Raw genomic sequence first — 11,222 nt, 5'->3', positions numbered from 1 at the left:
GCCTGCTTGGCAATAATATACACTTCCTCATTCCCCTCTACTCCCCACATGAGCTGGTGCCCAGAGGAACATCACAAATACCCCCCCCCCCCCCATCTGTTTCACCCTATACAAACCTCATACAATACATCCTGTCTGCTCTGAGACACACATGAATTTTAAGCTCATCAGTGCTGCACAGGAGTCAGAGCAGATGACTACCCTGTTTGGCCACACCTCCTCCACCCACTCTGCAGCCAATAGTACGGTCAGCAACTCCCGTTGTGTGAACAGATAAATGATCCGTTGCTCTCTTTTCGTCACTGCCACCTTAAACTCAGGAACACTAAAAGCTGCTCCTGTCCTCCCCGTTTTAGGGTCCCTTAGATCCATCTGTGAATGTATTCAAGAAAGCATAGTATTGCGTTCTTAAATGTTCGCTTACAACTGAATCTCTTACCCTCTCAAGCAACCCTAGATCTATCACTGGTTGAGGGAGAACCCAAGGTGGGATAGCAGGAAGAACCACAGAGGGGCTAAACTCCCTCCCAAACAACCCCATCTCTCTCGCCATGCAATTGCCTATCCACCCAAAGCTTGTATTGAGATCTTGTTCATGTTCCCAGAAACTCTAGGAGCACCTTTTTTTGTAGGATGTGTAACCTGATGTCCTTGTAGATTTACCCAATATGTCACGGCTAGCTGTTGTCTACTTAACTTTAACGGCATCTCTCCAAACTCTACCTGCATCGCTGCCATCGGGGAGGTCCTGAGTGCTCCACAACGTATTCTTAGGGCTTGGGCCTGGATTACATCTAGCTTTTTTAAAGATGTCTGAGCTGCTGATCCAAATGCTATACTTCCATAAACCGGTGATGACCTTAACAGCGCTATATACTGTATATATATATATCATGTTCAACGCCATTCTATCTGCCCCCCCCCCCCCCCCCCACTCCATTTCTGACAAGCAACGCATCACATTCAATATTTCCTTTCCTTTGACAACTACTCTGTTAATATGCTCTGCCCATGCCATTCGAGTGTCAAACCAGACCCCCACGAACCTAAACCCTCCCATCCTCTCCAGATTCCTTCCTTCCAACTTCAAGTATATTTCCTTCACAATCTTCCTTCTAGAAAAAAACCACAGTCAGTTTTTTCTCAACTGAAAACTTGAAGCCCCACCTGAGGGACCACTGCTCTACTTCACTAATCGCTTCTTGAACTCTTCTGGCTCTATGGGTAATATTTCTCCCTCTCTTCCACAGCGCTCCATCATCCGCAAACAATGACCTCCCAATATCCGGTCTCACCTGATAGAATACATCATCAATCGTAATGGAGAACAACAAAGGACTAATGACACTTCCCTGAGGGGTACCATTATCCACCTCATAGCTTTCGGACACAGAGCTCCCCACCCTCACTTCTATTGATCGGCCAAAAAGAAAATCCTTTATCCAGTTAAAAACCCTTCCTCCAACCCCTATGTTATCCAGCTTGATACGTAGGCCTTCCTTCCTTCCACATCGTATCATAAGCCTTCTCTACATCAAAGGAAACGGCTACCACCACCTCCTTATTTGCCTGTGCCTTCCGTATGACTGACTCAAGGCACAGTACAGTGCTGGTGGCACATCTGCTGCCTTTGATACTGTGAACCATCAGATCCTCCTCTCCACCCTCTCCGAGCTGGGCATCTCCGGCGCGGCTCACTCCTGGATTGCGTCCTACCTGACCGGTCGCTCCTACCAAGTGGCGTGGCGAGAAGCTGTCTCCGCACCACGTGCTCTCACCACTGGTGTCCCCCAGGGCTCAGTTCTAGGCCCTCTCCTTTTCTCCCTATACACCAAGTCACTTGGCTCTGTCATATCCTCACATGGCCTCTCCTATCATTGCTACGCTGACGATACACAACTAATCTTCTCCTTTCCCCCTTCTGATAACCAGGTGGCGAATCGCATCTCTGCATGTCTGGCCGACATATCAGTATGGATGACGGATCACCACCTCAAGCTGAACCCTGGCAAGACGGAGCTGCTCTTCCTCCCGGGGAAGGACTGCCCGTTCCATGATCTCGCCATCACGGTTGACAACTCCGTTGTGTCCTCCTCCCAGAGTGCGAATAGCCTTGGCGTGACCCTGGACAACACCCTGTCGTTCTCCGCTAACATCAAGGCGGTGACCCAATCCTGCAGGTTCATGCTCTACAACATTCGGAGAGTACGACCCTGCCTTACACAGGAAGCGGCACAGGTCCTAATCCAGGCACTTGTCATCTCCCGTCTGGATTACTGCAACTCGCTGTTGGCTGGGCTCCTTGCCTGTGCCATTAAACCCCTACAACTCATCCAGAATGCCGCAGCCCGTCTGGTGTTCAACCTTCCCAAGTTCTCTCACGTCACCCCCCTCCTCCGCACACTCCACTGGCTTCCAGTTGAAGCTCGCATCCGTTACAAGACCATGGTGCTTGCCTATGGAGCAGTGAGGGGAACGGCACCTCCGTACCTTCAGGCTCTGATCAGTCCCTACACCCAAACGAGGGCATTTCGTTCATCCACCTCTGGCCTGCTGGCTCCCCTTCCTCTGCGGAAGCATAGTTCCCGCTCAGCCCAGTCAAAACTGTTCGCTGCTCTGGCACCCCAATGGTGGAACAAGCTCCCTCACGACGCCAGGACAGCGGAGTCACTCACCACCTTCCGGAGACATTTGAAACCCCACCTCTTTAAGGAATACCTGGGATAGGATAAAGTAATCCTTCTACCCCCCCCCCCCCCCCCCCCACACAAAAAAAAATTATTGTAAAGTGGTTAACCCACTGGCTATAGGGTGAATGCACCAATTTGTAAGTCGCTCTGGATAAGAGCGTCTGCTAAATGACGTAAATGTAAATGTAAATGTACAGGATTCATCGTTCCCCTGCCTTTCCTGAACCCACTTTGATATGGTTACATTAGTCCTCTACTCTCCAGAAAGTAAGTCAGTCTTTCCTGAAACGACTTTGATCTGGTGACATTAGTCCTCTACTGTCCAGAAAGTAAGTCAGTCGTTCCTGAAACGACTTTGATCTGGTGACATTAGTCCTCTACTGTCCAGAAAGTAAGTCAGTCTTTCCTGAAATGACTTTGATCTGGTGACATTAGTCCTCTACTCTCCAGAAAGTAAGTCACCAGGGGCACACTGCCTGCCCTCCAGGACATCTACAGCACCCGGTGTCACAGGAAGGCCAAGAAGATCATCAAGGACCTCAGCCACCCGAGCCACGACCTGTTCACCCCACTACCATCTAGAAGGCGGAGACAGTACAGGTGCATCAAAGCTGGGACCGAGAGACTGAGAAACAGCATCTATCTCCAGGCCATCAGACTGTTAAACAGTCACCACTAGCCGGCCTCCACCCAGTACCCTGAACCTTAGTCACCTTAGAGACTGCTGCCCTATGTACATACTGTTTCAGCCACTTTATTTGTACAGTTGAAGTCGGAAGTTTACATACACCTTAGCCAAATACATTTAAACTCAGCTTTTCACAATTTCTGACATTTAATCCTAGTAAAAATTCCCTGTCTTAGGTCAGTTAGGATCACCACTTTATTTTAAGAATGTGAAATGTCAGAATAATAGTAGAGAGAATGATTTATTTCAGCTTTTATTTATTTCATCACATTTCCAGTGGGTCAGAAGTTTACATACACTCAATTAGTATTTGGTAGCATTGCCTTTAAATTGTTTAACTTGGGTCAAACGTTTTGGGTAGCCTTCCACAAGCTTCCCACAATAAGTTGGGTGAATTTTGGCCCATTCCTCCTGACAGAGCTGGTGTAACTGAGTCAGGTTTGTAGGCCTCCTTGCTCGCACACGCTTTTTCAGTTCTGCCCACAAATTTTCTATAGGATTGAGGTCAGGGCTTTGTGATGGCCACACCAATACCTTGACTTTGTTGTCCTTAAGCCATTTTGCCACAACTTTGGAAGTATGCTTGGGGTCATTGTCCATTTGGAAGACCCATTTGCGACCAAGCTTTAACTTCCTGACTGATGTCTTGAGATGTTGCTTCAATATATCCACATAATTTTCCTTCCTCATGATGACATCTATTTTGTGAAGTGCACCAGTCCCTCCTGCAGCAAAGCACCCCCACAGCATGATGCTGCCACCCCCGTGCTTCACGGTTGGGATGGTGTTCTTCGGCTTGCAAGCCTACCCCTTTTTCCTCCAAACATAACGATGGTCATTATGGCCAAACAGTTCTATTTTTGTTTCATTAGACCAGAGGACATTTCTCCAAAAAGTACGATCTTTGTCCCCATGTGCAATTGCAAACCGAAGTCTGGCTTTTTTATGGCGGTTTTGGAGTAGTGGCTTCTTCCTTGCTGAGCGGCCTTTCAGGTTATGTCGATATAGGACTCGTTTTACTGTGGATATAGATACTTTTGTACCTGTTTCCTCCAGCATCTTCACAAGGTCCTTTGCTGTTGTTCTGGGATTGATTTGCACTTTTCGCACCAAAGTATGTTCATCTCTAGGAGACAGAACGCGTCTCCTTCCTGAGCAGTATGACGGCTGCGTGGTCCCATGGTGTTTATACTTGCGTACTATTGTTTGTACAGATGAATGTGGTACCTTCAGGCGTTTGGAAATTGCTCCCAAGGATGAACCAGACTTGTGGAGGTCTACAATTTTTGGAGGTCTTGGCTGATTTCTTTTGATTTTCCCATGATGTCAAGCAAAGAGGCACTGAGTGTCACGAGAATTTATATCTCTAATAGTTACTCAAGCTTTGAATAATTCCCAGAGGTTGTAAGGCTCTGGTTAATTAAGAATTAAACAAATTCTCCAGTCTGCAAGAGATCAGCAATTTTATTCAGATAGCGTTCTGGCGCTAAAAACACACACAGCCTTTTTTATATGCGTCCTCACAAAGGACTTTGCTCCGCCCACCTTTAGGCGGCCTGTACATTTCCACAGTACAGAATGTTTAAGTGTGACAGTTTCTAGGTCTCCTTTCTCCTGGAATGTTTGTCTCAGCAGTTTCTAACCCCCTTCTCTGTTAGTGGGCTTATTGTCTTATAACTCTTAACACAGTTTACACATTTATACAGTATCGGGGTGGAACACTTTTAGTCATTACTCTAAACATACAAATTCCTCTATCACTGAGTTTGAAGGTAGGCCTTCATTACATTGACATTACACACACCTGCTCTCCATCATTACACACACCTGCTCTCCATCATTACACACCCCTGCTCTCCATCATTACACACACCTGCTCCCCCCAATTCAGAATGGATTAAACAGATTTTTTTCCCCCACCCATTTACACAATACTCCAAAATGACAAAGTGAAAACATGTTTTTAGAAATGTATTTAAAATGAAATACAGAAATATCTAACTTACATAAGTATTCACACCCCTTTGCTATGACACTCCAAATTGACCTCAGGTGCATCCAATTTCCTTTGATCATCCTTGACTTGTCGTTACAACTTGATTGGAGTCCACCTGTGGTCAATTTAATTGATTGGACATGGTTTAGAAAGAAACACACCTGTGTATATAAGGTCCCACAGTTGACAGTGCATGTCAGAGACGAAAGAAATGTGCGATTCGCTTGGCGTGAGTACAGTTGGCGAGAATGAGTGGACAATGGTGAAGAAGAGTTGAGTAAAAAGGACTGAAGTTGGAAATGAACAACGGTTTATGGTTGGAGTGTGATTCACAAAGCAAGGATGTTTTTCTGGGTGACCCCGTTTGCGATCTGGAAGATGGTGAAGGACAAATTTGGTCAAGTGGAATCGGTCAGAGTGACCAGGAGCGGTATGATGTTGATTTCCTGTGTGTGTCAAAAGCGCAAAAGGAGAGCGCTCTACAAGATGTCAACGTATGATGTGGAAAGCTATGATTTTCAGAGCACGGCACTGGCTAAAGATGTCATCTCTGGTGTCTCGTTGGACATAGAGGCTGCGTGGTTTAGGGATAACAGTCCAGGAGCGGTAGACGCACACGTCGCTTGAATCGAGTGAGAGACGGAAAGAAGGAGCAAAGTTTTACTGTTTTGATGAAGCGCTTCTCCCGACTCATGTAAAACTTGGGTATTTGGGATATACGGTACGTACAGAAGCCGCTGCAGTGTTCCAATTGTAAAAAGTTTGGACACGTGGCAAGTGTTTTGTCAAAGGAATAAATATGTCGTAGTTGAAGAGTCAGATGAAGCATGTTGCTGTAATTGTGATGGGAATCACATTCCCGAGATCCCGGCGTGCCCTGTAAGTATGAAGGAGGTCACAGTAACTAGGATCAGGGCTATCCAGCAGGTCTCCTATGTGGAGCACAGGGGGTTGGTGGCAGCTTAATTGGGCGGAACGGGCTCATGGTAATGACTGGAGCGGCATTAGTGGAATGGCATTAAATACATCAAACACATGGTTTCCAGCTGTTTGATGCCATTCCATTTGCGCTGTTCCGGCCATTATTATGAGCCATTTCCCCCCCCCCCCCTCCTGTGATGTGGAGGCAGTGAAAATAGCTGAAGGAGTAAGTAGAGGGGATGGTAGTGGATGTCCCACGGTCTGCCGTTCAGGAGAAGGTTCCCGACACATTAACAGTGAAGAAAGTGGACTTCCCATTTCAGGTCAGGCAACTCAATGGTGTGTCTATTTAATCCATTTTGAATTCAGGCTGTAACATAACAAAATGTAGAATAAGTCAAGGGGTATGAAGACTTTCTGAAGGCACTGTATAATATATATATTTATATTCCGGCCTCTGACATTGCTCATTCTTATATTTCTTAATTAATTTTCTGGATTGTGTGTATTGTTTTTGTTTGTATGTATTTATTGCTAGGTATTACTGCACTGTTGGCGCTAGAAACAAACATTTTGCTGCAACTGTGATAACATCTGTGTAAGTGACCAATACACTTTGATTGGCTGCATTGTTAGGCACTATTGTCAACCAATCGTAAGGGTGTTTTTGTTTGACCCAGGCTAATGTGACAAAGACGTGACTGAAACAGGAACCAATTTTTCCACAATTCATGTATACAGTTGATATGTACAAATTTAATGTGATATTTGAGGCCCTCTCTCACCAATTGATTGTACAATGTACACACATACACTGTGTACAAAACATTAGGAACACTTGCTTTTTTCCATGATAGACTGACCAGGTGAAAGATATGATTCCCTTATTGATGTCACTTGTTAAATCCACTTCAATCAGTGTAGATGAAGGGGAGGAGACAGGTTAAAGAAGGATTTTTGAGACGTAGCTTGTGTACTGTATCTTGTCAGCGTATGATATGGGGGGGTTGGAGACATGTTTATTTCAACATTATAAAGAACAAACTTTTATAAACAATGGCAACGCTGCCATGTTGCACGGAGCCTTGCGGTTGGAAAACCACATCAGTGTCCGACTTTCGGCTGTCCCAGATGCACCTCCCCCCGACTTCACTCCGCGACTACAGTCGGTTGCTTTCGCATTACCCCTCAAACAAGACCAATACGTATTTTATTCCAAAATAAATCCATTGATGGACCCTTTTTTAAAGCATTTTATACAATGTACTTTATCTCTTTGAGTGACAGTGAGCTACTGGAGGGAAGAAGGAAGGATGAAATTTGATGATAACTTAAAGGCTGACAAGAAATAGGGTAACTACTTATGTCATATAGCGAGACGTAGTCACAAACCTGCTTTTGCTAATCTATGCACCTTTATCTCGTGCATGTGCTCGTTTCAAACGGGAGATTTCTTCCTGATACTCTGCGTTCGTGTTTTTTTTTTAAACAACCACTGATATCTCCAAAGCAATTGCGGTTAATTTTTCGTTGATAAACACATTAAGCAGCTGTAATTGAGACATTTGTGGAGGAAAGGGATAGAAGTTGGGAGAAATGTAACACTAGTCACTTTAATGATGTTTACATATCTTGCACTACTCATCTCATATGTATATACTGTATTCTATTCTGTAATATTCTACTGTATCTTAGTCCATGCCGCTCTGTCATTGCTTGTCCATATATGTATATTTTCTTAAATTCCATTCCTTACTAGTTTTGTGTGTATTGGGTATATGTTGTGAAATTGTTAGATATTACTGCACTGTCGGAACTAGAAGCACAAGCATTTCGCTACACCCGCTATAACATCTGCTAAACACGGGTATGTGACAAAATTTGATTTGAAATTGTTATTAGCTATGCTGCTCAAGAACCACTTGCGATTATTTTTTTGATTCAGCAAGTTCTGATTGGTGATTTCACTTCTTGTTTTTTTTCTACAAAACTTCAATCGTCCAATCATCATGGACGTCATTGACATACAGTATGTAAAACATATTATGCATTGTATAATTTATTTACTTCAAATCACAGATACATCCCAAATAAGGCAAGGGGCGGCACGTAGCTTAGCAACAACATAACAACAACAACATAATAATAATAATAATAAAGAAACGCAAAATCGATAGTCAAAATTCATTTTATTACCTTGGTGTGGTGTAGGTGAATTGTTTCTGGTATTATGTAACTTGTATATACACTAAACTACAATATAATAATTACACAATTCTCAAATTACGATCATCAGAACAATTGCATGAACAGGAGTGCATTAGTCTAAGAATTTAAATAAGTGAGTACCTTCTGAAACTGCATATGAGGACTGGGGAGGAACCATTTCAGTGCAAAGACTGTGACAAATCACAAAGTGTTGTATAATCATGTTAGCTAGGTATTATCTAGTGTCTGTCATGTGAACGTCATGTTAGCTAGGTATTATCTAGTGTCTGTCATGTGAACGTCATGTTAGCTAGGTATTATCTAGTGTCTGTCATGTGAACGTCATGTTAGCTAGGTATTATCTAGTGTCTGTCATGTTAGCTAGGTATTATCTAGTGTCTGTCATGTGAACGTCATGTTAGCTAGGTATTATCTAGTGTCTGTCATGTGAACGTCATGTTAGCTAGGTATTATCTAGTGTCTGTCATGTGAACGTCATGTTAGCTAGGTATTATCTAGTGTCTGTCATGTTAGCTAGGTATTATCTAGTGTCTGTCATGTGAACGTCATGTTAGCTAGGTATTATCTAGTGTCTGTCATGTGAACGTCATGTTAGCTAGGTATTATCTAGTGTCTGTCATGTGAACGTCATGTTAGCTAGGTATTATCTAGTGTCTGTCATGTGAACGTCATGTTAGCTAGGTATTATCTAGTGTCTGTCATGTGAACGTCATGTTAGCTAGGTATTATCTAGTGTCTGTCATGTGAACGTCATGTTAGCTAGTTATTATCTAGTGCCTGTCATGTGAACGTCATGTTAGCTAGGTATTATCTAGTGTCTGTCATGTGAACGTCATGTTAGCTAGTTATTATCTAGTGTCTGTCATGTGAACGTCATGTTAGCTAGGTATTATCTAGTGCCTGTCATGTGAACGTCATGTTAGCTAGGTATTATCTAGTGTCTGTCATGTGAACGTCATGTTAGCTAGTTATTATCTAGTGTCTGTCATGTGAACGTCATGTTAGCTAGGTATTATCTAGTGTCTGTCATGTGAACGTCATGTTAGCTAGGTATTATCTAGTGTCTGTCATGTGAACGTCATGTTAGCTAGGTATTATCTAGTGTCTGTCATGTGAACGTCATGTTAGCTAGGTATTATCTAGTGTCTGTCATGTGAACGTCATGTTAGCTAGGTATTATCTAGTGTCTGTCATGTGAACGTCATGTTAGCTAGGTATTATCTAGTGTCTGTCATGTGAACGTCATGTTAGCTAGGTATTATCTAGTGTCTGTCATGTGAACGTCATGTTAGCTAGGTATTATCTAGTGTCTGTCATGTGAACGTCATGTTAGCTAGGTATTATCTAGTGTCTGTCATGTGAACGTCATGTTAGCTAGGTATTATCTAGTGTCTGTCATGTGAACGTCATGTTAGCTAGGTATTATCTAGTGTCTGTCATGTGAACGTCATGTTAGCTAGGTATTATCTAGTGTCTGTCATGTGAACGTCATGTTAGCTAGGTATTATCTAGTGTCTGTCATGTGAACGTCATGTTAGCTAGGTATTATCTAGTGTCTGTCATGTGAACGTCATGTTAGCTAGGTATTATCTCGTGTCTGTCATGTGAACGTCATGTTAGCTATGTATTATCTAGTGTCTGTCATGTGAACGTCATGTTAGCTAGGTATTATCTAGTGTCTGTCATGTGAACGTCATGTTAGCTAGGTATTATCTAGTGTCAGCAATGTGATAATATTAAGCAGTATGTGTTAATTCCACTGGTGAAAAGAAAATGAGTGAAAATAAAATTAGGGACAATAAAATAATTGTGGCATCAACCAAGATGATTGGTTTGTTCCCAAATGTCAATATTTACACAGTAAAGTATAGCCTACATATGAACTGTTTCTACTCATATCTCAAATCGAAACATTACACCATACTACATTATGTACCCACTTGCCTGTATGTTATCTTATACGTCAGGCTATTGAAGACGTTCTTCCTCTAACTCTTTCGTTTTCTGTATATTCACCACTATGCTCATTTCAAACCCCATGCAATTATCCCGTTCATCACCATATACTTCAGACTAGAGTAGCTATATCATAGTTTTGTGTGTGATACATTTCCACAGGATAAATTGACCTTGTGTGATCTAAAATACTTAAATGTGATACGTTTATTACAGCTTGTAATAAAAGTGTGTCTTCGGGGTTTGATGATGACTGTTAACTTGTCAAAGACCACGGTCCAAACGTACCCTGACAGCCGACACACTACTGTAAGACTGAGTATTTATACTGCCCTTGTACTATTGCAACTGAATATGAGCCTATCTGTAAAAACGTTTCCATCCACAGTTTTTATACGAGTAAAGTCATACCGTATAAAAATTAAATCACGACAGCTGTGGTGGAAACAGGAAGTTTCGGTACAATTGTATAAATTTGGGCGACAGATAATTTGTCCGTTCGACCTGGTGGGATTTTCTTTGTGTCTGTAAAATTAATTATGCGAGAAATGACGGTGGAAATGCCTTTTATGCCTTTATGCGCAAATATTGATATAATAACCATAATATCTAAGTAAACTTGGAGTCACATGATGACATGGTGTGTGTGTGGTCCTCCCACTACGAGTCGGGAAACCATGCAGTCTGTTAGGCTACAGATTAAATAAGTAATGATGTACTTCACTGTCTGCTGAAAGTGCAT

The sequence above is a fragment of the Coregonus lavaretus genome (genome assembly GCF_964263955.1).
Source record: "Coregonus lavaretus genome assembly, chromosome: 21".
NCBI classification, from domain to species: domain Eukaryota; kingdom Metazoa; phylum Chordata; class Actinopteri; order Salmoniformes; family Salmonidae; genus Coregonus; species Coregonus lavaretus.
Note: the sequence above shows the minus strand (reverse complement) of the source record.